Source organism: Pseudonaja textilis, chromosome 1 (genome assembly GCF_049901715.1).
Source record: "Pseudonaja textilis isolate UNSWEBS1 chromosome 1, rPseTex1.2, whole genome shotgun sequence".
Taxonomy (NCBI): domain Eukaryota; kingdom Metazoa; phylum Chordata; class Lepidosauria; order Squamata; family Elapidae; genus Pseudonaja; species Pseudonaja textilis.
Window position 1 is genome coordinate 78,949,784 of NC_141990.1, and position 27,789 is coordinate 78,977,572.

The 27,789-nt window shown below is 40.8% G+C and overlaps 1 long non-coding RNA gene across 1 annotated transcript; it reads right to left on the reverse strand.

Moving 5' to 3' along the window:
- Nucleotides 1-26,868, reverse strand: LOC148127694 (uncharacterized). Its single transcript, XR_015744694.1, has 7 exons — nt 26,093-26,868; nt 24,340-24,392; nt 18,845-18,897; nt 8,757-8,878; nt 4,754-4,832; nt 3,164-3,227; nt 1-458 (listed from the first exon to the last, which is right to left on the reverse strand). It is a non-coding gene; the product is annotated as an uncharacterized LOC148127694 (long non-coding RNA).
- Nucleotides 26,869-27,789: the final 921 nt, after the last annotated feature.

Genomic DNA, 27,789 nt, shown 5'->3' on the forward strand with positions numbered 1-27,789 from the left:
AACACGTTCTGGAATATTTTATTTAAAACTTTTGAGAAGGAGCAGTGGCAGATTTCGGCTCACTGGTGCCCTATGCACTGACAAATCTTGGTGCCCCTCTCCTTTGTACATAGTGTACAAATGAAACCATATTCTCAACTTTGAGCCTGGTGACCTTTGGGCCTGGTATCCTAAGCACATACTTAGTCTGCGTAATGGTTAATATACCACTGTGAAGGAGACATGTTTCCATACTGTAATGGTTTCCAGTACCAGGCAGCTTTGTTATTATTGATCTCAAGATATTATCAGCCAAACATTTCTTACAAGTTGTCCAACAAAAGTACACGAAGAATGATATCCAGTCCACTTCCTACCTGCTTCACCTATGTCTTCAGTTCACCTTGGGTGCATTTTATCCATGTGTGTGCTTGCTATTTATCAAGTGAGAAATAGAAGCTGGCCAAGGATATGGACCACTGTGAAGAGAGGAAAGAGATTGACTAAATACCAGGAGCTGATCACAAGGTTCCAGTAAGATTCTGCAAGATTCAGGAGAGATATTAAGACTTCAATTACATCACAGTTCAATCAACAAACGTGGGAGATGGTGTGGGATCGCACAGTGTTGAACAGGTTTTGGAGTGATGGGAAGAAGTGCACAGAAAACATATGCACATGTACACAAGAAGGAAAGTGGAATCAACAGGGAATAATCAGATAATTCTAAGAGTCACAAGCAGAACCAGCATAAGTCTGAAAAGATTGATCAGTCTTCCCCAATATTATCATTCTCAGTCACTGGGTTTATTGACCACACTTATAGTCCTAAACATAACTGAAGGTTACAAGATTGAAGAAAATGTATTGAGGCTAAAACGTTGTTTCAAGCCTGAAAACTTTCTCCGCTGAAGTACAGTAAGTGGCACGTTGTTTAATTTCACAATACGCCTGGACAAACTGTTGAGCATTCTAATAGATGTACATACTTTTAAATCAAGATAGCTGCTCAGTTACAGAATTATTGTTATTATTCTGGATTGATAAAGTACTAAATGGTGATGCTTTCTTTAGAAGAGCAAGAAGGGGGATACTGATGTGATTGTCACCTGTTATTGCGAAACTGATTAAAAAAACATTTTTGATAAAAATAGTTCAAGGGGAAAAATAACTGCTGTGAAGATTTGCTCTCTGATGAATAGTATTTTCAGGAAAATTGGGGACAGGTGGACTTTTCATGGTGTTCAAATAAACTCCTGTACAATTTGCTTATTTTACTAGGATGTGGTCTCCAGATATAGATGCTACTGTTGAGGATGAATGGGATCAACTATTGTTTATTATTATTATTATTATTATTATTATTATTATTATTATTATTAATTGCTCAGTCAGACATTTAGACTGAATTTGGCAATTTTATTATAGGTTAATTATAGGCGATTGGTAACACAATCAACCAGACATTTAGACTGGATTTGATCTTTTTATCCATCTAACAAGTCCTAGGGGGTGTTAGGAGCAACACAATCACACCAGGACTTAATTACCATGATCAAGTCATAGCAACTTCTAAACCACTTCTCGCAGGCCCAGGTGGATGATATCTAAGAGATTCCACCCGCTACCGTAATCCTGTTTTTGACATAGGAAGGGCCATTGAAGCACAAAGGCAGAATTGTGATTCCTTCACCTTTGAGAGAAAAGGTTTTGCAGCTTTGCCTTGATAACCAGAGAGTGGAACACAAACATTGCATAAGAGACTTTTGGTAGCCTAAAATGGCAGTGGATGTCAAGGACTACATAGTATCTTGCCACATCCGCGGAAGGGCTAAATCCACCATCAGAAGCCATGGGGCTACCACCCCCATTCCCCACCCCCAAGTCTTTTGGCATATAGTCTTTCCAGATTTTATTACTGATTTACCTCCAGTCAATGGCTACATGTTCATACCAGATGTAGTGGACCTGTTTGCCAAGATGGCTCACTTCACTCGTTGTACGAGGTGGCCTACTGCCAGGGAAACAGCTTAACAATTTTTGGATCATGTCTTTTGTCACAGAGGCATAGTGTCAAGACTTCCCATAGGATGTCAATTTGCTTCTAGATTTTAGAGAGCAATGTTCCAACTTTTAAATGTCCAGGGTAATCCGAATAAAAGCCCATTGAGGGCCACATAGAAGCAATCCTGAGGCCCTCATCACATGTCCATTCTAGACAGGGGCCAAAGTTACAATTGGAGCACTAACAAATCCTCAAGTAAAAAAAGCTAAGTTCCTTCTGGAACACTACAGAGTCTATTAGTCACCTGCTAACCCTACAATGTAGACCAAATCAGGAAACTGACACCATAAGAAGACTAGAACTATATTAGTCTTTATTGATATGTGTTATAGTGTAGATTTGCCTCGGTTTTCCCTTCCTTCCCACTTATGCCCGAGGGAGCCTGAGTCTTTCTCTAATACTTTTCCAGCTTCCTGCAATTGTTGTCTTAACAGTTTTTGGATTGCTTTTCCATGGTCATCTCCGTGGCTCCCTACATCATCTGGGCAGAGCCCACCTAATAGGTCCTCCTCCCTTCTCTGCATACATACATTTGGCAACTTGGTGTTCAAGAATCACTAGCAGTCAACCAAACCCACTCATTATCATCAGTTCCCAACACCCCCCCTCCATTTCCTCCATTCCGGTTGCCAAGCAATCACACTGGCTGAGTATATCACAGTGGAGCCAATCTACCCTAGATACTGCCAATCGTTTGACAGCAAGAGACAAAGATGAAATCAAAAGTCAGAAGTTGGGACAGATCAGGCAAAGCCGATGTAATAGTAGTAGCCTGACTTAAACATAGGGTAAAAAAAAACCTGTGACTGTAGGGCTGTAGGTTAAAAACAAACAGTCCCTGACAGAGGTGGTATTCAGCAGGTTCTGACCAGTTCTGGAGAACCGGTAGTGGAAATTTTGAGAAGTTTGGAGAACCAGCAAATACCACGTCTGACTGGAGATTTTACAGTATCCTTCCCTTGCCACGCCCATCAAGCCACACCCACAGAACCAGAAAAAAATTTGAATCCCACCACTGGTCCCTGAACTAGGGAACCAAATCCCTCCACACAAATCTTGTAGAGATCCAAACAGATTCTGAAAGTACATACTTTCAACGACCACAGCTCTTCTTCTTGCCACTGATTTGGTTGGTTTGTGGTAGTTAGTGGATGAGTTGAATTCCTTCTCCTATTAGCATGATCTGTGCAAGAATTGAGACAATACATCTATTCAGCAACATGGAAGAGGAGAGATTACTAGCTCAGCAAGCTGAGTTTACTGCTTTTCAAAATAAGTGAAGCAATATTGAATGCCATCCCAAAAGGGAAGATCTCAGTCCATGATCATTTAACCACAACGGGACTTGGAGTGTTCCACACCTTTTCTTCTTCTCTGTTTTGACATCTTTTCTGTGTAATGAGGGGGCACTCCCAATATTTGTCACTAACTGCTCCCCTCATGCAGCCATTTTATGACTATGTCCAAGGTACTCAATTTCCAAATGTATCCTCAGGCCTGAAAGTTTGAAGCCTTCTGATATTTCTTTTCCATTGGTATGTAAAATATGAAATATTAACTGTATGAATAATGGCATTCTATTACTTAGCAGAAACCTTTCTTTCATTCTTCAACTGATTGGCACAATTTTCATTTCTTGGACAGCCCTCTTGGGCTGCTGCTAAACATACTGTAAGTTATCCTGCAGAGTTGGTCTCATTTCACTAGTGGCTAAAGCAATTCTTGTAAATAGCTTACAAAATGATTTAGGATCCTCTGGGATGAGAGGCGTGATAAAAATGTGTAAAAATTATTATTACCATAAAAAATGGTGTGGTAGGAAGCAGAGAAGGAGTTAGGTGACTATCTTATGCTAATGAAACGCCTGTTTTATCCTTATTGCACTGGAAACTGTGGAAGAAGAGTTTACCATGTGAAAATACAACACAGAAATAAGAACCAGAGGTCAGGGAAATATGCAATGATCAGAGGATTAAGTGTTGATGTTCAGCTGAAATACTTCAAGGGATAGGGTGATGATGATGTTTCTAAACCCACTTTTTACCAGGGGAACTTGGTTTCTCCAAGTTTTCTAAAGCGCTAGAGCAAAACTATGTTATTGTTTGATGTACCTTATTGTAAAAAGAGAAAAACTTGATTAGAAGGGCACAGTATGTTTTTACAAATAGCTACATTTAGCTTTTCAGTGACATACCAAAGACCACGTTCCAGGTCTCTGGAAGTTACACCCAAAGATGTTCGAGATGTATATGACTTATGGTTTTGTGAGGTTTTTCTTTCTTTCTTTTTTCTTATTCGTATCCATTTAATGTATTCATAACCATGTTTATACTTATACTGTTATCTAATAATCGCTTGACAAAATAAAATAAAATAAACAAACTTGAAGTAAAAAATGCAGAACTATCTATTTATTTTATTTAAGAAAATATATATGGTCATCTTATTTATTCTCAATGCCTCTGGGCCGCTTACAAAGATAATTATCCACTTCCACTAACTAATGCAGTAAGAAAGAATCATGTCCCCTAACTCTCACTAAAGTGGGTAACAACACTTTAAACACTAGGCATGCTTTATTTATATTAAATGCTCTTAACCAGGAGAACCCCCATATGCAACGGGAAATGGTACAGTCCAGGGGCAGAACTAAAGCAGGAATCTAAAAATATTCTGCAAAGTAAAATAGAAAAGAAAACTAATTCTTACCTTTGTTCTCTTGCATTAAGTTTGGCTATTGAGATCAGAGCTAAGACCTGGCATCACAAAGCTCCCATTATTCTTTGCGCTATAGAAATGAAAAGATTTGCACTTATGCAAATACTTAGAATAATACTTTGAAAGAGCATTCTGCTAGATAAATGCGTTTTTCAATGTACTGTTTAATTATGGGTATGCTTGATTTAACACTTAGTACCAAAATGAAAAAAAAAAAACCCTGCAAAAGTACTAAAATCTACAGGAGGTACAATATTGCTATATTGTATGCAAAAGCTTTTTAAGATTCTGACTCTGGAGAAACTTTATTGAAAACCATTCTTATTTATCTAAAGGGCTTAGCGTTACCTGTGGAGGATACAGGTGCATTAATAAAAAGAGAGCAAGCACTTCCAAAAGACACTTCAGCAAATAGTAAAGTATCATGGCAATCACAGGTAAGGCCAACCTGGTGTGTATACAATCACCCATTAAACACGGATTAATGATCAGGAAGGCCTTAGTTTCCTCTTAGCTGCACCCTCATGGATTCTTGGTGTTGCAATAAAAGAGTGAATGGTTGGGGGGGGAGTCTTTGAGTTACGACCATAATTGAGCCCAAAATTTATGTTGCTAAGTGAAACATTTGTTATGTGAGTTTTGCCCCACTTTTACGACTTTTCTTGCTTTTTTTGAAATTGTTCAGTGAATCATTGAGTTTGTTAAATTAGTAATGTCGTTGTTAAGTGAATCTGGGTTCCCTAGTGGCTTTGCTTGTCAGAAAGTCACCAAAGGGGATCACATGACCCAGAAACATTGCAACCGTCATAAATATGAACCAATTACCAAGCATCTGAATTTTGATCCTGTGACCATGGTACAATGGCACAATTTTGATCAAGCTACCATGGTTGTAAGTTTGAAAAAGGTCATAAATCGCTTTTTTTCAGTGCCGTTATAACTTTGAATGGTCACTAATGAACTGTTGTAAGTTAAAGATAACCTGTAAAAACTTTATTGTACAAAATAGGTTTCTCTCACAGGCTTCTTAGACATTTAGATGCCAAGGTGTCACCTTTTGCTTAGTACCTAGGATAGAATAGTGATTCAAAAGTGATCCCACCCCCTACTGGAAGTGCAGTGGTGGCACAGTGGTTAGAGTGTAGTCCTGTAGGCTACTTCTGCTCACCACCAGCTGCCTGCAATTTGGTAGTTCAAATCTCACCAGGCTCAAGGTTGACTCCACCTTCCATCCTTCCGAAGTCAGTAAAATAAGGACCCAGATTGTTGGGGGCAATATGCTGACTCTGTAAATCGATTAGAGAGGGCTGCAAAGCAGTATATAAGTCTAAGAATAGAATAGAATGACAGAATTGGAAGGGACCTTGGAGGTCTTCTAGTCCAACCCCACCTTAGGCAGGAAACCCTACACCACTTCTGACAAATGGTTGTCTAATCTCTTCTTAAAATTTTCCACTGTTGGGGCATTCACAACTTCTGGAGGCAAGTTGTTCCATTGATTAATTATTCTAACTGTCAGGAAATTTCTACTCAGTGCTATTTCTAGAGTGCTATGGCTACTGCCCAATAAGGTCCTACTAATCAGATGGAGATGGTCTTGTTTTATGCAGTGGGATCTCATAATGATGGCTTGGAATATTCATGCCAGCATTGCCATGTCTGGAATAACATCATGTTAAATCCATACTCATCTTACCATATATAGTATATATATATATCATCTCTCAGATAGTTACTTCGAACATATATGGTAAGATGTATGGATTTTATTTTGGTCCATTCAAGATCATGGTGGTCTTTAAGGAGGAGGATTTGGACAAAATGGTGTCCACAGAGGAACTTGTGGGAAAGACTACAACAAACTGGCAGTTTCCTAGAAAGGAGGGAGCACCTTCCAGAAAAGGGCAGACAAGAGGTAGCACATTTGGGAGCTGGAAAGTACACAGAGGAAGAGTGTAAGGACAGCCACTCCCTAGAATCTTTGGGATGAGAATAGTAAGGATTTAGTCTGGCAAGATTCTGTCTATTGTGTGTAGACAAATAAAGGTCTGCAGTTTGGGGAATTGCTGTTCATAGTCCTTGGGCTTAACCTGGCAAAGATTTTATATATGTTCCTAGGTAATGGTCTGATTAATTTCTATTGAGACTTAAACTTAGAGCTTCTCTGTAAGAATGGGTGCTCTATTAGAATGGCTGCTCCCTGGAGGGTAATGAGTTTCAACGGATACCAGAAGATTCTGGTGAATGTTTTAACTTGTATGGATGGAATCCATTGAAGTCACGGTCACTCTGTAGAATATTAAAATTACCTGGGCAGTTACTACTATTTCCAAATACTACTATTTCCAAATATTCTCTGCCACTTTGGAACAAAAGAGATTTTTTTTTAGTTCCATTTGAGTCAGAATTTAGGCCTCCATTTGCTACTGAACTGCCTTGGTTGTCTGTGAAATGATCTTTGCTAGGAAAGAAACACGAGGAGAGTAAAGCTACTGATAGTTTTGGGCTACTCACCAGCTTTCAGCTAAATATCAACAATATTTAGCCTGTTCTGGAAGGGATTGTACTTTGCACAAATAATCCAATCTACAGAGCATTGCCTCCAGATCAAAGGATGTAATCATTTCATTATGCTTTGCATTAATTAGACTGCACACTTCTGGCAAAGGATAATGGAGAAGATACCTTGGTTAAGATGGAAGCTGCCCAGACCACATTGTCATCAGAAATCCAAGCCCTATGACAAGCATTATAAAGCTAGCCAACTTGCAAAGCTAAACATAAGGTGAGGTATGATAACCATCTGCAGACACTGAAAAGGCTGTCACACACAAGAGGGCAGCCCTGTACTCTGCTGAAAATAACAGCAAGACAAGGACCATTGTGCTGAAATTAAAAGAAATTCATACTAAATATAAAAGCGAATTTTGGGTGAAAAGAAGCATTCGGCAGTGGAATATTCTCCCTAGAATAGTGGCGAACTTCTTCCCACACAAGACTTTCAATCCAGTTGGATGGTCACTTGTCTGGAATAGCTTAGTAGATTCTTACACTGAGGAAAGAGCTGGCCTAGATGACTTGGAAACCTTCCAATTCTTTCCAGACTCCAAGTTCAGTTCTGAACCTACTTCAAGATGTTAGTATTAATCATGGACTTCATGGCCAAGACTGACTTATATGACCGGAATGCCTCTTGCCTTATCCATCCATCTGTACACTAAAGTCCCTTTTAAAGTTTTAGATTGTCTTCCCATGCTGAGGTGCAAAGAGTAGGAACACAGGGGTGGGCACCCTTAGTTAAAGTCCCCCCCCCAATTATTTACAACATGTAGTATAAATAACATCATCTAGTGATTATATGAGTTTGTGCAACGGAAATCTGGTAGCCCTAACTGGAATTAATATTTGACATTTGCTGTTAGTTTGGGTGTGATACTAATGGTATACATCGTATATTTACACATATGTCCCAAGCTACAATGTACTTTGTTGTGTTTTAGTTTTGTATGTTGTACAAAGACAGTTGTTTATAAACTATGGTTTATGGCTTAGTACCCTGTGAAAACCCAGCTAATTGTGATTTATTCATTAAGCTTCAATTAAATAAAGCACGGCTTAGAATAATATATGGGACAAGTGGAAAAGGTTCATTCTCAGTTTGAAAAAGTAGTTTCATTTCATTCTGAGTGTTGCATATCTTTCATTCTCAGCTGCTAGGATGACAAAACCAAAGCAATGTGGATAGAAATGAAAGGATTTCAACAACCGTGAAATACTGTCTGACATAAGAGCCAAGAGAAAGCCATCATTCTTAGGGTTTACATGGCTACTGACTCTCAACACTATAAGGTTGACTCAGTATAAACCCATGCATTAAAAAAAACCTTTAACAACCAGTCATGTTTTGGGAGTACAAAGAATTACAATACCAACCTAAAAGGACACATACATTAAAACTTTTGATGTACATTTTCATCCAAAGCTAGGCACTTACCCATTGTCAGAATGACAGCCTACAACAGCCACAGGTACAGAAATCATACTAGGGAATCAATGGATGCCCCAGAGATCTGGAAATATCCAATGTTTAGTTTTGCTGTTAACCTAATATGACACCTGAAAAAAAAATTAAATAAGGAAATTCACATCCTTATAAATCAATAGGATAAAAAGACAGGCATTGAAGACCTTCTGCAATTTGCCTGCTAGTACAACGGTTTGCTTCTCTGAAGTTAACAGTTAAGTAAAGATTGAGTTGAGCACTTGCAACAGGACTGACAAACTACCAACTTATTAAGAAAACTGCTATGTGATGGCTGGCGAGTCATGGAACTGAATATGACCTCTGATGATGCTTTCCTTTGATTGTACTGTATCACATCCACTCGTGTTTCAGAACTATATAAAATTCCACAGTGACTTCATTCAAAACCTACCGAATAAATAACAAATGCAATGCCTTAGAATAAGATATTTTCTGTTAATAAAAATAAGTTTTTTGTTAAAAAAAATCAAGCTTTTTATAATATGTGCCACACCATGGGCATTAATCAAACAGGTGGTAAGGAAGGAGGGGAATTCAGATATAAGGCAAGTTGTGTAGAAAAAAACACAGGGTCAGTCAAAAAGGACACAATGTCTACATACCAACGAAGTATGACAAATAAACAGGATGAACTAATGGGATTTAAATTATCTGAAAGAAACAGACATGATAAAAGAGGAGGTGCAGTTGTGTTATATATAAGAAATAGCTACACCTCTAAAGAAATAAGCAGAATAATGCTGAAAACAGTGTTGTATGCATTTGGTTCAATATCAAAGGAAAAAAGAATGACATTGCCACAGGTGTATACTACAGGCCACCCAACCAAACCGAGGAATTAGATGGACTTTTTGCTTGTCAGTTTACTAAGGTATTGTAGGAAGCACATCACAATAGTAATGGGGGACTTTAAATACTCTGACAGCAACGTGGAAGAAAACTCTGCATCTAGAGGAAGATCAAACAAATTCCTGACAAACCTGGCAGAAAACTTTGTCTTTCAAAAAGGTAAATAAGGGAACTAGAGGGTCAGCCATTCTGGACTTAATTCTCACTAACAGAGTTAAAATGTTAGAAGGCATTGAAGTCACAGGAACTCTGAAGGGGAGTGACCATGCAGTATATTGCAATTCAACAGTATGCAAGCACAAGCAATAGAACGAAGTCAAAGAGTATACAGTCTCTTAAACTAGACTTTAAAAGAGCTAATTTCAATAAACTTAGCGAGAGTTTGGGAAGGAGTCAATGGATGAGAATCCTCAAGGAGAAAACAATCAAAGAAGCTTGGGAAACTTTGAAAAGTGAGATTATAAAAAAAGCCCAGCACAAAACCAATGAAGAAGAAAAATAAAGAGATCTGAAAAGAAACCAGCATGGATGCACAAAGACAAAAAGGACAAGTATAGAAAATGGAAAGAGGGGCACATAACTAAGGCAGAATATCAGCAACTATAGCCCACACCTGCAAAACATCAGGAAAGCTAAGGCTCAGAATGAACTAAGGCTTGCAACAAAGTCAAAAATAAAAAAGAAAGCTGCTTTCAACATGTAAAAAACTAGAAAAAAGTCAAGGGAAATAATTGATGCATTAATGGGAGAAAATGGCAAGAAGGTGATGAGCAGTCGGGACAACGGAGAACTGCTTAACTCATTTTTTGCATTTGTCTTTTGTGTAAAGGAAAAAACAGTCTGACTTATCAAAAAAAAAAAAACTTGTAAAATGCAGAATAGGAATGCAAGTCAAAATAAGCAAGAAAATGGTGAGATAACACATATCCATGATGAGTTCAAATCATAGGGACAAGATGGATTAGACTCCAAGGTTCTGAAAGAACTGGCTCACCACTGATAACAGTATTCCAATATTTGAGGTGTTGCCACAAAGAAGAGGAGATCAAATTATTCTCCAAAGCACCAAAGGGCAGGGCAAGAAACAATGGTTGGAAACTGATCAAAGAGAGAAGCAATCTGGAATTAAGGAGAACCTTCCTAAAAGTGAGGACAATTAACCAGTGGAACAGCTTGCCTCCAGAAATAATGGGCGCTCCATCACTGGAGGTTTTTAAGAAGAGACTGGACAGTCACTTATCTGAAATGATATAGGTTCTCCTGCTTGAGCAGGGGGCTGGACCAGAAGACCTCCAAGGTCCCTTCCAGCCAGAGGTGGGATTCAAATTTTTTAACAACCAGTTCTGTGGGCGTGGTTTAGTTGGTGGGCATGGCTTGGTGGTCATGTGACTGGGTGGACGTGGCTTGGTGATCATGTTATTAGCTGGGCATGGCCAACTCAATATCACTCACATCAAGGCACGCATCTCCTCACCTGGCCTCTCATGACTCTGGGGATGCTGCAATAGTCGTGTGAGAAATGGTTGTAAGTCACTTTTTTCAGTGCCATTGTAATTTTGAATGGCCCACACAAGCAAGGTACCAGCAAAGGAGGGGGGAAAAACTCCAGAGAAGTTCCAGAGACAGGAAGTCTAGTCCTGCCAAGAACGTAATAAGGGTTAATGGAGAGACAATTTCTGAAAGCAACACCAGAATGTTTCCTTCCTGCCTTCCTTACAGGATTAGGCCAGTAATTTCTTCTAACAACCGGTTCTCCAAACTGCTTAAAATGTTAACAACCAGTTCTAGCCAATAGGTGTGAACTGGTAGAATCCCACCCCTCCTTCCAGCTCTATTCTTTTCTATTCTATTCTATTCTATTCTATTCTATAGGATTTTTCAAAGATCCCGGAGCACCAAGTAAATTAATAGATGAGTGAAAAGGGGATAGTATAGTTTCCATCTTCAAAAAAAAAAAAAAAAACGGAGTGGGGAGAACCGATCCAGGAAACTGCAGACTTATCAGCCCGACCTCAATATTGAGAAAATTCTGGAAAAGATAATCAAGCAACAAATCTGCAAACACCTAAAGGCAAACAAAGTCATAACCAGAAGCCAACATGGGTTTGTCAAAAACAGATGTCAGGCAAATCTTATCCCATCAGGCCACACCACGCCCACACCACACCCACAGAACCGGTAGTAAAAAAAATTGAATCCCACCACTGCTTTGTATGCCAAACATGTAGATGTTCTTTCTCTTCTGTGTGCCTTTAACCTCATTTCTTCTTTACCGAGACAATTTCTTATTCAAGTGAATGGGGATAAGACTTCTGTTTTTCCACTTGCCCTTTTTTTCTCTTCCATAGTAATTAAGTCTTAAGGTTCAGTAAGAAAAAGGATTCCCTAAATGTATGAAACATTTCAAAGATAAGTCATATTCTCAGTGATATCAGCTCAATGGTAATTTCACAGATCCACACACTGTAATGATTCTCAAGACCATGACAGGGTGATCTGAAAACTTTTTCAAACAGAGATTAAACTTTGGATGGAGACTAGGAAACATCCATTACAGACGGGATAGATAGGTGTCTACATAACAGTTTTAGCTCTGAATCCGAGCAGAGATTAATATTGAAGCAACACATGACATTGGAAATTTCATGCTTTAGAAGATGCTGGAATGTAAATCAGATTTGTATATTGAATGGTGGTCTTGACCTTGGATCCAGGATTACAAGCAGAATGCAATTTATAAAATATTTCCAACACATAATATAAACTAAATATGGATGCTTTAATAGTTATTTCAAATGTGCTGCTGCTTGCACCACGTAGGATAATGAAGATGTTCATTCCTAATCTTTTTGTAGCAGCAAAGATGGCTCATGACTGAAAATGAGAATCATGCCACCTGCAAGAGGTGGCTTTTGAAATTTCTTAGAACTGCATGTATAGAGATACATGAACCATCAAATAGACACTGAGGCCATGTGACTTTTCAAGAAATAATAACCATTCATGTTTTTGATGGAACTAGCATTGTACTCCGAGAGGCAGAATGTTTCATTCCCACCCCCCAGTGTAATTAAAAAACAGCAGCACTTCAATTCTTTCTGCAGTCATATAGCTGGTCTGACTGTGCAGAACGGAAGTGATAATTGGCTGTAAATTAACATACATGTATAGCAGCTGCAGGAGAGGAAGGCTGTTTTTACTAAGATGCCTCAAGTACCGTAGGCTGTCTTCTTCATGATAAAAACTGACAAAATGCTAAGACTGTCCCAGGAGGTCTTAGTGTGGGTGCCACAAATTATGGCTTGTCATTTGTGGGTAGCCTTCTTTTTGATGATGCTTGCTCACCAGAATTTCATCTTCTCTGACATTCAGTGCAAGTGTTTCTTAACCTCAGCAACATTAGGATGTGTGAACTTCAACTTTCAGAATTCCCAAACCAGCATGAAATCCACACATCTTCAAGTTGCTGAGATTGAAAAAGAAATGAATCAGTGAGTACCTGATTAACTTTTAAATTCTTCCTTTCCCCCCCCACTTTTTAAAAAACTGCTTTAGCATGTAGAAAGAGGAAAAAAAAGATATAAAAAATAAAAAGAAATCTAAAATCAGAAAAGAGACAAAAATTTCTGCATGTGTAACTATTTTACTGCTTTAATAAAAGTTATGGCTTGTCACACTGTTGGCTGGATTTTTACACTGGATTTGACATTTTTGTCCACTTATCAAGTCTTTCCCAAGAATCTGGAATTGGCAAGTATTGCTTGATGGTGTTAAAGTTATCATTGCAGGATGTAAGCTGTTTCAAGCCAAGCTGACTTTTGCAATTGACTGATGGTGATTTCTATCAATGCTGATGGTCTTCAAGTGGAGCCCCAGGTGGTTTGGAATTGCAGCCAACGCACCTATTACCACTACTATTTGCTACAATCATGTTTGGTAAATCCATAGTTCCATGTGTACTATAAACTGCGGTCGCCAACCAGGGGGCCACGGCCCACTGGTGGTCCACGAGAAAATTTTGGTGGTCTGCAGAGAAATGTCACCCCAGAGCACCCCCCAAAGCAAATAATCCAGGCTGCGCAGGAACACAAGGCTGCGCCGCCCACGTGGCCCATGGGAATCCTCCCCGCCCACTCACTCCTTACCTGGCAAACTTGCCTGCTAGGTTGCTATTTTTCCTTTTTCCGACCATCAGCTGTTCTGCTGTGCCAGGAAATTTAGATTAGCTAGAAAGCAGGAAATCTTTAGATTTCTTGCTTTCTAGCTAATCTTTAAAACTTTGGCTTTGCTTTTAAGTAGAGCCGAACCTTCCTTAGGACTGAAGCAGTTCAGACTCAGCTAGCTGATGGCAGAAAACAGATCTCTAAGTGAATCTGTGGTTCAGTGAGCAACTCAATCTGCCTGCCTGCTTTGCCTGCTTTTGGGTAAAAAAATTCAATATTTATATACATGGTGTGCTGTGAGTTAATGTTGTGAGTTTGCTTGCTGGTAAATTTTATGTAACAGTCTCAGATAGCCGATGGCCAAAACATAGGTCTCTAAGTGAATCAGTTGTTCTGTGAGCAACTGCCTGCCTGCTTTGCCTGATTTTGGATAAAAGTTGCTCTTTTTTTTTATAAAAAATTCAACATTTAGATAAATATTTATAATATTTACATACAAGCCATACCCAGCCAGTCACATGACCAGCAAGCCATGCTGGTCAAATTAGGCCATGCCCAAGAACCAGTTGAGAAATCTGAATCCCACCCGAGTGCTTGTGTGTATGTGTATGAGAGAGAGAGGGAGGGAGAGAGGGAGGTTAGATCAGATCTCTTTCTCTCTCCCACCAACATCAGCAAGCCACCATCAGTAAAAATTCATATTAGTTTTATTATGAGTTTGGTGGTCCCTGGGGTCAAAAAGGTTGGCGACCCCTATTATAAAAATCCAAATTTCTGGTATATAATTCAAATCACACGTATTATTTAAATCACTCTTCATAAAAGCTTAATAGCAAACACAGTCTTTGAGGTGTCCCATAAACATCTATAAAAATGTTTTACTAAAGTAGTCTCTTTTTTATCGTAGCAAATCAAGGTGAAAGCAGCTTGTGTTCACAGTTCTTCGGATGGACAGAACTTCATGTCAGATGAGGAACACAGTGTCCCTTCTTTCAGATACTGAAACCACATCTTCATGAGAGTGACGTCCATGCTCTGAATTACATAGGAGACTCAAGATTTTTCCCATTCACTCTGTGGATATAGAAAAGTTCTGATCTCTTTAGAACAAAGACAGAAATTGGGTACCAGAAATAGGAAAAAAACTAGTGTTGTTCTTCTGAGCCTATGATTAAAGGTTGCAATCTACAATAAACTGGAAAAACCAGAAAAGCAAGCAAGGTATTTTTCTTTCATGAATAGGCTTTTCTCTAAGGGACTGGTAAATAAGTCTAGCCAGGAAACTACATTAGAGGCTTGATCTTTATTTTTCTGTTTAATGCTAGTTAAACTTTACAATTTCTTGTTTCTATTTTCTCTGTATAAGGCAGGTATCTAAGGTTCAGTTTTTGTCGGCGTCGTGAGATAGACTAGACAGGAAACATGGCCATAATTCTGCTTTACTGTAAGGTTACATTAACATACGCTTGCAAGTCTGAAAATACTTCCTTCCCCCACCTTTACTGCCCAAGAAACTGGGGGCTGATGGTCTCTTCTGATCCACCTGTCCCATCCATGTTCCTGCTGTGAGCTAAGTTGACTTTTGGTTTGACCATTTCTTTGGCTGCATCTCTCTGCCCTGTCTCCCAAGGTCATCGCCACATACCATTACAGTCTGTTTATATTTCAGAATATGTAAAAGGTAAAGGCTTCCTTGTCTAGCCATATCCAATTCTAGGGCACTGTGCTCATCTCTGTTTTTTGGCTGAGGGAGCCAGTGTTGTCTGAAAACATTTTGGTCTTCAACATGGTATAGCCATGTTGGTTATGTGGCCAATATGGCTATATGCCAAAGGCACATGGAACCCTGTTATTTTCCCACTGAAGTGGTACCTTATTTATTTACTCACATTTGCATGCTTTCAAACTGCTAGGTGGGCAGGAGCTAGGGCAAGGAATGAGAGCTCATCCCAATGCGCAATGCTTGGGTCTTGAACTCAAGCTGTCAGCTCCCAGCATCTTTAACCACCGAGCCATAGTGTCCCTATCAGAGTATGTAGGAATATCTAAACATTGGAATTCTCTACCCTGCCTATTGACAGGAGTCAACCTAGTGGCAGCTTCTGATCTGTTTGAAGCATTACACTGCTTCTGTATTCCCTTCCTTTTGTGATAGAAGATAGTAAGGAGGTGGATTCCCAAGACAGAGAGGTATATTCCAGAGAAATAAGACGCAACTCAGTTCTAATATGTGTGAGAAAGAGGGTGAAGACAGCCCCTTCCTAATGATTCACAGAGTACATTGTAGATGGTAGAGTGAATAGAATAGAATAAAATAGAATAGAATAGAATACTTTATTGGCCAAGTGTGATTGGATACACAAGGAATTTGTCTTGGTGTAAATACTCTCAGTATACATAAAAATACATTCGTTAAGAATCAAGAATCATAACGTACAACACTTAATGATAGTCATAGGGTACAATCATCCTGTCTTGATGTGTTCAGTTTAGGAAGAATTTGTCTGTAGATATAAAATAATGAAGAATTCAGTTTGGAAGAATCACATGTCATTCTTGGTTTGGGGCCCAATATCTTCCCTATGCTGCTCATTTTTAATTAAACCTTGATTGTATTTATCTCCTTGGCTACTGATTTATATATCAAAGAGGGTGAAAATAACTGTATCCTGTAGGCACATGCCTCTACACTACATGGCCAGGAGGTTGCATTACAGAAATCATTTCCTTTTTAATCTCTAAAAAGTCAGCACAAATGATCAGATCTCTCTCCCCCTCACTCTCACACACACTCTTACACTTTAAGGGGAGGTATCATCTGCAAGATTCCTGATGTCAGCAATAACTACCAATCAGCTATTCCAAAGCAGGAAAAGTTTTAAGATTTCAAGTCTTTCACCCTATGAACTCAACCTGTTCCTGCTCTAGAAATATACTTTTATAATTCTTTAAAACCTCTAACCATTGCTTTGTTAATAGGGTTCTTGAAAATAGCTGATACTCATTTTAACAATATTCTTGAACTGCCTATAAAAATATTACAGCATACATAACATATTCATGGAGATAGGCAAGAGCTGAAACATCCCTTAAGGGCTGAAACATCCCTTAAGTCAGGAAAGCAAGATAGCAATGGGAAGTACCTCAAATCAAACTCCTTTCTGATGCAATGGAAAATAAGCAGGGGAGACGGTAAAGCACAATCAAACTTCCAAGGTTTTTGTTTCCATAGATCAGAGGTCTCCAAACTTGGCAACTTTAAGACTTGTGGAAGTCCACAAGTCTTAAAGTTGCCAAGTTTGGGGATCCCTGCCATAGATCATCTCAATGAAGTACAGCTCTAATCTTCCCTGTGGTTTCCTAATCTAGTCTGCTTTGCAATACTGTCAGTGGATCTCCAAACATTTCTCTTATTTTATTAAAGGCAGTGGAGGTCTCTTAGATTGGGACTAACGCTGTGATGCAGGAGGGCTGAAAATCCATAAATCCTGCAGCAGATTACTTTCAATTCTACTGTAATTACCTATAGAGGAGAAACAGAGCGGTGGAACTTGTATGCTTTATCTTCTTGTGGATAGCAGCTCTAAACTGAATGCAATTTGTAGCTTGGATTTGTGCACCAGCAGACCTGATCCAATCAATCTTCCACCAATTTTGTAGCTGCTTGTTATGTGTAGTTTGGCCTCTTAACTCTTGAGTAGGATGCTAATATTAAAGGGGTCAAAATTTCAGGCCGTTTTAGCCAGATAATTTCCATATAAATCATCATATAATAACATTTCTATATACCAGCTTCCATGAATTGGGGTGGCTTCTCCAAGGAATTTCTAAAGTAGTGGTAGCCGATTGCTTACGTTTCCTAAATTTTGATACAAGAATCATTTTTTAAATTTATGAAATGTTTTCATTTTACAGTCCATTATTCAACGTTATCTGTATCGCAAGCAAGCAAGGAATGCAGTGCAGGTAATGTGCTGTTTTGTATATTTCTTTTAATAGTGAATGCACACAAAAATGTGCCAATTTTTATAATCTCTTCCGTAAAGAGAACAGAGTGTAAAATATGGGATTTGATGCCACTGCAGAGTCCACCATTATATCAGAAAGAATGTACTGCTAGTTGACAAAATGTCTATTTTCTTACCTGAATGAATTTATCACACAGCATCATTTCTAACAACTACAAGCACACAGAGCCAGACGATTCTGACCTGAAGGGGCAGATTAATCCCCTTGTCAACTCAGGCAAACGGGGATTCTCAACATTCCATCAGTCTAATTTACTATATACCAGTCCTGAATGTGAAGCCCAAATAGTTTTGTTGTAATTTTATACTCTTTACATCTCTGAGGAATTTCTTAAAGCAATGATGATGATTTTACTTGATTTCCCCCCCCCCCCGTCTCTTTCCCTCGCCCCACACTCCTGCCAAGATTAATTTTGATATAATTTTTTTGCATTTCTGAATTGATAATCCTAACATAATACTTGTATGAGAGCATACTTCTGTGGAAAGGAAACTTCACGAAGACAGTAGTGTCACAAAAGAAACAGGAAAAGCCCAAGGGGAACATCAGGTCAACCAGAAAACAAACTTACATAGGAAAAGGAATCAAATAAAGAGTATTAAAGAATCCCTATAGACAAAAGCCTAAGTAATTAAGAAAACTAGACAAATAGGAAAAGGAAACCAAAAGATAATTTAGAAAACCCTTACAAACACAGGACATACCAAATAAGAAAACAAAGACAAAAGACACAAAATATAAATTACAAAAGGGACAGACAGGAGATTGCCACAGAACAAATATGAAAAACTACCTTAAAGCTAAAAGAGATTACAGAAAACCAATAATACAATCTGGCCACCCCGCGGAGTTTTCCTTCTGAACCCCGCGGAGTTTGCCTTTCGGTGGGAATAAAGACAAACTCAAACAGGATTTGAAACATTAGGCACAAATACAAACACTCACACAAAATCAACTTACAAAGGGAGAAAAGGGTATAAAAAACCAGGGACTTACCATAAGAAGCTAGCTAGCCCAGGAACACAGACTTCTCGCTGTTCTCTGCCTTCCTGAAAAATAAAAAGATCCAGCTTTCAAGCAGTTGTCTGTATCCTTGCGCCGGAGCTCTCCCAGCAGGAAAATCGAATCCTCGAAAGCAAGGCATTTTGACACCTTTCAACAATTGGCGACCATGAAGGTTTCCCAGCCAACCCTGCCACTGGACCGGGCCCACGGATCCAAATCCAGCCAGCATGGACCTTCTTTGTACAGGGACAACATCCACAGACCCAGCCCGGAAGGTATAGGGTAGTAAAGGGAGTCCTTGGGCTTTTCCACTCAACAGCTGCTTGAAAGCAGGTGAGTACCGCTTCAAATTTATAATCTTACCAGTGAGGGGAGTGGAAGCGTGAGTGGACCAGGTGTGTGATTGTGGGTTTTCTCTGCGGAAACAGCGGGACCTCACCGCCTCCGTGATTGTCAGCCACACCCTAGCCAGCTGCTAGCTCAAACACGAGCCGTGACCGGCTGGATTTGGGAACACAAGGAGTGATCACAGAGTGTGAGTCCTGCTGAAGGACGTAAGAAAAACCGAGCGGGCTGCAAAAGGAACTGGTGTTAGGAAATAAATAAAAAGCAGAGGAAAAATAGTCCCAGTGCATCCTGCAAGCAAAGCCCTGTGCATTTAGAAGGGGTCCGTACCGGCTGTTTGCAAACAAAATAGGAAATAGTTTGTCTAAAAAAAAAAGCAGAAAAGGTCCTTCCAGATCCCCACCTTTAAGGGAGATCTGAAAACTGACAGCTGAGTGTAGGGAGGGGCCCGTACCGGAGCTGCTAGGGGGCAGATAGTCCTCCGAGATCCCCATTTTTTAGGGGGGGTGTCTTAAAACTGATGGCTGAGTTTCCCAAAAAGAAAGGGGCCCGTACTCCATGTGTCGGGAAACCGGAGTCCTTTCCAGACCTTTTTTGTCTGAAAACTGACAGCTGTAGCCCGGCTAAACCAAAGTAATCCCCACATCAAGCAGGGAATATGGGAAGTTGTAGCTCAAGGGCAATGGAAGAGACCCCCTTGGATAAATTACTTGAGGCTTGAGATGAAAGGAAAGTGCCTGTCCTGACTGGAATGCATAAAAAAGAAGCAAAAAGTGGGCTTTATTGCGGGACGACACTGGTAGACAAATTTGGCCTGATAGCGGTACTTTAGATTATAAAACCCTGAAAGCACTTAGAACACGCATTAAACCCAGCCAAATACCCTATTGGTACTGCTGAGCTGAAATGGCTAGGACCAAAGACCTGACCGAGGAAAAACATCAGCAAAAATCTGAAACCAGTTCCCTGGAAAGAAAGACTGAGGTACGGATTATGGCTCCCCTTTTAAGCAAACCAGTGCCAGGCAGAAATAGGGGACAATTAGAATACGTTTTAACCCACACTCCCTTCTTTGCCTCTGATTTGGTCATCTGGAAAAAGGATACCCCAGCTTTCAGGGCTGATCCTCAAACAGTAATTCAAACCCTGAAATCTATCATAGACAGCCATAATCCATCCTGGGGTGATATGACCCAGCTGCTACAAGTCTTTCTAACTAAAGACAAACTATTAAAACTATTTGAAAAAAACAGACCAAATAGCTAAACTACCAACTATCCCTGGACAGGCAGCCCCAGCCCGCATCGCATGGCCAGTATATTGTCCTGACTGGGACTACAATGATACCAATCACTGGGATAAATACACAAGAGCAAAAAATAACTTACTAGAAGCTTTAGAGGAAGTAGGTAAAAAAGCCTTTAAACTGGTCAGAATTTCAAAAACAAAAACAAAATACAAAGAGAAAAGGAAAACCCTGATGCCTTTTGGGTCCACCTGTCAGAAGCAGCTATTGCATATGCCCATCTAGACCTTAGCTGCCTGAAGGACCAAAGGATTTTAGCTTCAGCCTTCGTGGACCAGTCCACCGTGGATATCAAAATGCATTTCCACCGCTTTGTCTCTAACTGGCCAACTTTAGAAATAGCACAGTTGTGCAGGATCGCTAACTTTGTCTATGATCAAAGAGACAAACTGAAAGAGGAAGAGAAAGATAGGAAAAGGAGGATAGAAAGACATGAGGACTTAAAAATGTTTGCTGTAATGCAACATGATGTCAGACAAACGCCAGGTAAAACCCCCTATAATTCAAGGAAATGCTGGCATTGTGATAAAGCAGGATGGCCGCAAGGCAAATGCCAGCATTGCTAAAGGTGCGGACAGGAAGGGCATTTCAGCAGGCAATGTAGGCAACACCTTTCCCGCAATCGGTATCACCCACCACCTAGAAACATGAAGCCAGGCAATAATCCAGTCCATTACACTGAACAACAAAGCTATAATCATCATGTACCACTCAGCGCTCCTTTTCCTCAAATAAATCATAACAATGGACCTCAATGGGAGCAAAGAAGGGAAAGTGACCTGCCCCTTTCCTGACTAGAACATGAGAATGAAAACACTGAATTCACGGCTACCTTTAAGGGGCTGGCTATTCCCCTAAAAAAAGGCCTTGAAGGGGAACCCATTGTCACCATTCTTATAGGAGGAAAAAAATACAATTGCTTAGTTGACACTGCTCATTAATTACTGAACCACCATATAAAGCTTCAGTGGCTGAAGGGGCTCAGGATAGCATAATTGGGGGGGGGGGGGGAATAATCCTTGTAGAATTTACCTACAACATAACGGTAGAACTAGGACCTTTCACATTAGACCATTCCTTCACTATTTGCCCGCAGTCCCCACTATCCCCACTAGGAAGGGATCTCCTATGTAAAATGGGAGCTACCATAACATGTGGAAAACAGGGGCTGCAATTGGAGATCCCAGGAAAAGGCACACACAAGACAATCATGCCAATAACCAGCAACACAGGGCTTCACGAAGATTTAAAAAGCCTGCCACCCTCCTTATGGGGCTGGGATGCATCAGAAGTGGGACTACTTAAAGGAGCAACACCTGTTACTATCCAAGTGAAATATGGTCCAAGGAGTCTAACACGTGCGCGAGTCATATTGGCCGCGCTCCCCGATACCCTACAAGGCCTAGATCCTCATTCCCTTTGCTTAGATAGGGGGGATAGGGTTCTTTCTTCTTATCTTACAACCCTGCAAAAGAGACTACAGACCCTCTGGACCCAGAGTGCGCTGACACAGACCTTACCCCTGGAAGAAGCCCTGCATCCATATGAGCCGGGAGATTGGGTGTGGATCAAGTTCTTCACCAGAACCTCCCCTCTACAACCCAGGTGGAAAGGACCCTACCAAGTCTTACTAACTACACACACTGCCATAAAGGTTGCAGAACGAGACTCTTGGATACACTGGACACATGCAAAGCCAGCAGTCATAGACCATAGCCAAACACCACAATCAATCCCACCCATCAAACTCAAGAAAAATCTGGACACAGATCAATGGACACTTGCAGCATTCTTTAACACCATTGAACCACACAACTGTGAGGAACCAAGTGCAAACGTTGAATTACACAAAACTGGACTCCCAGATGCTGAGTTATAAAACTCTATTTTTATTTTTTAAATTTTTCTCTCACCTTCTCCATTTTTTTTCTCTTTTTTCTTCGCATTTTTTTTTAAACAAGGAAGAGACTTTAGCCATAACTTTTAGTAATTTTTGAGACTTGACCTATACCTTTTTTTTACATTTTATTGTTACCTTTTTTTTACATTGTACCAAAAAACAAAAGGGGGGGGGAGAAAAGGAATCTAGCAATGGGAAACATGAAATGCAATATATACTATGTATTATTATCTGTAACAATTGTAACACTTGTAATACAAGCAACTGCGTTCCTGGAACCAAAGCTTATCCCAGAGAAAGGAAATGCATGGGAATATTTAGCAAGGGAAATATTCAACACCACTAACTTTTGCTTAGCAGGAAGGAAATCAGTCAAGGACATCTTAACCACATGCCTAATGGGAGTGGCAACTAGACCACATAACATCATTAACTACACCACATTTAGAAACCTTCCTGACTCCTACAAAAGCTTTTTTAGCTGAGACCACACCATGTACACCCCACACATTGCTGCAGTAACCACCTCTGAGAGATGCTTTAATGTCACTGGGTGCAGCACACCGAGGGTCACAGAATGCACCAGTCTTAGCAACACAGAACTAAAATGCAATTACACAGAGACCATATCATTCTCATATAGTTACCTGAAGCTCCCACCAGGGTAGTTTTTTTTCCTTTGTGGCTTAAAAGCCTACTCATAACTTCCTGCAAATGCCACCAACGGCCCTTGCACCTTGGGAAGGTTAACCATGCTTATGCCATCCTTGCAGAGATGGCACAGGAGAGCCTTCCAAACCCTAGACTCAGACTGTGACTCCAAAGTCTCCCTTCTCACCAAAGCATAATATGTCTCATTGGCAATATCCCTAGTGGGGGTACCTGGATTGGCAGTGCGAAATTTGAATAGCATAGCCTGTATCCTAGCAAAAGGCTTGAATTCAACCTCCCATGCCCTGGATGCCTTTAACGGAGAATTGAGGGAGGTCAGAGAAGCCACCCTGGAGAATAGGGCAGCAATAGACTTCCTCCTCTTGAAGCATAATTATGGCTGTGAAACATTCCACGGGATGTGTTGCTTCAACCTAGACGAAACCTCAGGACTTGTAGAAAGGGACATCCACCACCTGAAAGAGCTAGCTCAAAATATTGGTCATGAGCAATCATTCCTAGACTTTTCATGGCTCTTCTCATGGATACCAGATCTCCATTTGCTCAAAATCCTTATAACAACCAGAGTCACTATTTGTGTCTTTGGAGCCCTCATGTGTTGCCTCTGTCGATGCATACCACCCTGCCTTAGTTGCCTAAAGGCCTGTATCCCCTCTCAGAAGAGAAAATCGAAGGGGAGACAGGCGGCCATGATGATGACCCAGATTGATCACAAATACCAAGTATACCCAGACACTCAACCAGAGACCGCCCTCTAAATAAAATAAAGGATTGTGGAAAGGGAACTTCACAAAGACAGTAGTGTCACAAAAAAAAAAAAAAAAAACAGGAAAATCCCAAGGGGAACATCAAGTCAGCCAGAAAACAAACTTACATAGGAAAAGGAATCAAATAAAAAGTATTAAAGAATCCCTATAGACAAAAGCCTAAGTAATTAAGAAAACTAGAAAAGGAAACAAAAGATAATTTAGAAAACTCTTACAAACACAGGACATACCAAATAAGCAAAACAGACAGACAAAAGACACAAAATATAAATTACAAAAGGGACAGACAGGAGATTGCCGCAGAACAAATATGAAAAACTACCTTAAAGCTAAAAGAGATTACAGAAAACCAATAATACAATCTGGCCACCCTGCAGAATTTGCCCTTCGGCAGGAATAAAGACAAACTCAAACAAGATTTGAAACATTAGGCACAAATACAAACACTCACACAAAATACAAAGGGAGAAAAGGGTATAAAAAACCAGGGACTTACCATAAGAAGCTAGCTAGCCCAGGAATACAGACTTCTTGCTGTTCTCTGCCTTCCTGAAAAATAAAAAGATCTAGCTTTCAAGCAGTTGTCCGTATCCTTGCGCCGGAGCTCTCCCAGCGGGAAAATCAATTCCTCGAAAGAAAGGCATTTTGACACCTTTCAACACTTCCAAGTAGGACAAACCCACAAAGGTGATTCTGAGTTTCTTTTTTTTTTTTTTTACACAGATGCAGCATTGATCCTTTCTAGAATGGATCCAATTCCTCCCCCACCCTCTTAGCAGGCCTTTAAAGATTTTTTTTTTGAACAGGCCCCTTGCTTTTTCAGCCTATCTCAATGACTTCCATTCTGGTGTACGATAGATTTTATCCAGCAAGAAAGCAGCCTGGGAAAGCAGTCTATTCTAGAAACCCGCCCCCCCCATACACTGCACATAGGCCTGGAAGCCTTATCAACCAGCAGCCATTACGAACAACAATTGTAGCAAAGTTGGGGAGTTTTTGCCCTCCCATATAACATGTACCCAGGAGAGCAGCATCACAATCAACAGTAAAGAGGGGACCTTGTTCACACTACACAATTGTCCAGGTCGTACAAAAAACGTAGGGATTGCCATTCCATGACCATGAAAAGCTTCGTGTGTTAGTTATGGCTTATTGTCTTCCGTGCTTAACTTGACACGAACCCTGCACATGGGGCCCATTTAATGGGCTAACTCAGCAACTGGGCGTTAAAATGTGTTGTGCGAACAATGCTGAGGTAATCGGATTCAGTAATCATCCTGTCTGGCGACTTGTTTGGTTCCCAGCTCTTTTCCTAAGAGGTATCACTATTTTTGTATTGCCCCAATTACCTGTCTGGGGGTGGTGGATTCAGGAAAGCCAGCCCAATAATCTGCAAGGACCACAGGTAGTAAGATAAGCACCCTTATTTTCTTTCCTTGCACTTTGATTAAAATGGGAAAAAGCCAGCTCTGACCGGTTTAATTGCACTGATTAACACATCTAGGTTATTGCTTTATCCACCTCAATGTGCCTTAGTTCGGAGGAGGCAAGCGTAAATAACTGTATATAGATCTATATCTATCTATCTAAAAAAAAACCCGACAGCCTCAGTACTCGTGCTGAGCCAAAAAACCCCAAAAACCATGTGTACACAAAATTATGCCAGCTTTAAATAAATGGCAACATTTGATTTGCAGATATTACTTAAACCTTCATTACCTAAATCCTCAGCAAGTGCAGTAGTACCTTTACTACACACATATAAATCTTTGATGAAACGCGTCCTGGAACCGATAAATATAATAACTGGTTAAATTTACAGGCCAGGAAAGGTAAAAAGACAGAGACTCCACCCTCTGAACCTTTCCCAGAACTCGGCAATTCTCCAAGCCTGCTCTGCTACAGCAAAATCGCTGAGCGCCCACACACCCTGCCGTCTAACAACTTTTTGCAAAGCTGCAATTATCTGCGAAGGCATTAGATCATAGTCTTCGGCCAGGCTGAACGCAACCCAGCCAAAACCTGGAAAGGTTTGGGAAAGGTGGGACCCGTTCGCTCTTCTGTACACGTTGTTAAACAAAACAAAACAAAACAAAACGCGTAGGGCTTCCCGGGTTTTAATGGATTGCAATTCTCTCTCCAAAAACAAGCCCCTTCGAGCTCCTTCTCGACTGTTCCGCGCCATTGAATGGTTCTACTGTCCTCCCTTTTAACTCGGCGAGGCGAAGAAGCAGCCCATTCCCGCCCACCTCTTTCCTCGTCAACGGAGAGAAATCCAGTCCAGGTTTTACACGCAGCCGGGATTCTTTTCGCTTAGTTTCGTCGATTTCCCTGCTGCAACCCGGAGAGTCACATGCAGTCATAGGACCGGTGGATTATTGCACCATTCGCTTACATGCCCCCGAGTGTAGGCGAGTTGCGGGGTTGGGCTAGCAGCTGCGTGACTTCTCCAACCGAGCCTCTCGGGGGGGCGGAGGGGGTTGGTTGGTGGCTTCTCTTAGCATGTGAAGAGAGTGAAAAGGGCCCCGGTTGGCCGGCCTGGGAACGAGGGACTATTTTTCTCTCCCCGCGTCCTCTCCGAAGCAACTGCCGGGGACGGGAACGCCAAGGTTGCAAAAAAAAAAACTCTTAGCCTCCCCTGGTCGCCTACCACTGCTGTGGCGCTTTTTTTTTTTTGCCCCTCCTCAAAAGTTGACCGTTTCAAACCCACCCAGTCCCTTGCAAAGGGCCGAGGAGTTTGATAGATCAGGATCCTTTGGACTCTTCCCCCACCCCCAGTTTGTGGAAGGGCGGTTGTGTTGGGGCAGGGAACGTAGTGCAATTGCTTCTCCCCGCAGAGGCCTGTGGAGAGTGGGAGGAGGGGCCCGTCTGTTTGCAAAGAGCTTAACGAGAGTTGTCCGTAAAATCAAGGTGATGTGACATCATTCCTGGATGAAAGAGCTGAGCCTTGTACTTGCCCTCCTTTCTCCCTGCCTGTTTTTTTTTTTAACCCTCCTCCTTTGCATTTCCACTTTAATTGCGACGCAAGGAGGGCACCTTCCATCTCGGTTGGGCTTAGACTGGCCTATATTTTAAAGGAATGCAAGCCAGCCTTTTGATCATGCTCAGGCGGCTGAGCGCAGTTTAGGCCGGAAGGTTGCATATCCTGGTGGGTCTCAAATCCGATCAGCAGAGAGGGCGAAGGAAGGGAAGGGGTGGGTGGCTGGGAATCATTTTAACAGGAGGTCGGGTATAAGGATTATACTAGGCTCCTGGAATAAAATAACGCGTGGATTCAAAATGCGCGTTTTCTTCAATGACCCGACTTGAAACCACCACCCCTCCCAATAATTATGTACAAGCGGTTGAACGTTAAGACGCCCAAAGAGAAATATTATAGAGGACGTGAGAGAAAAGCTCTTCGTTGTACAACGCCGCCAGCCAGAATACAGTATCCGCGTTTAAAGCCTCCAGCCCCTGAAACAGATTGTAGCGGCAAACAATCTGCCTGCACTAACGCGGTGGGTTTTATTTATTTTTTAATGTGTACCACGCAGGAAAATCGTCTTTCCGCTCCCGGTACAGCTGAGTTTGCTGCAAAAAAAACGAAAGTACGAAACGGCCTTTTCCTGCAAGTTTTGGCTCTGGACTTTTTTTCGACGGAGCGGGATGTGGTGAATGGAAATCAATTTATTCTGAAAAGATAACGAGGAAAAAAGGGGGAGGGCTTGAGTAACTCATTTAAAAAAAAAATCTTTTTGTGATCAAAAGCATCACATGATAAGACTGCATTTCCTTACATCAGGGTAAATACCAGCTGTCGAGGTTCCTGTTTAAATGCTTATGCTAGTGTGGGGATAAAGATATCGTGGGTTTAAATTTCACACCCAATCATAATTGTGGATCAATCTTTATCTCTCAGACTAGTCTGCCTCACAGGGTTGTTGTGATGATGCAATTTGTGTGT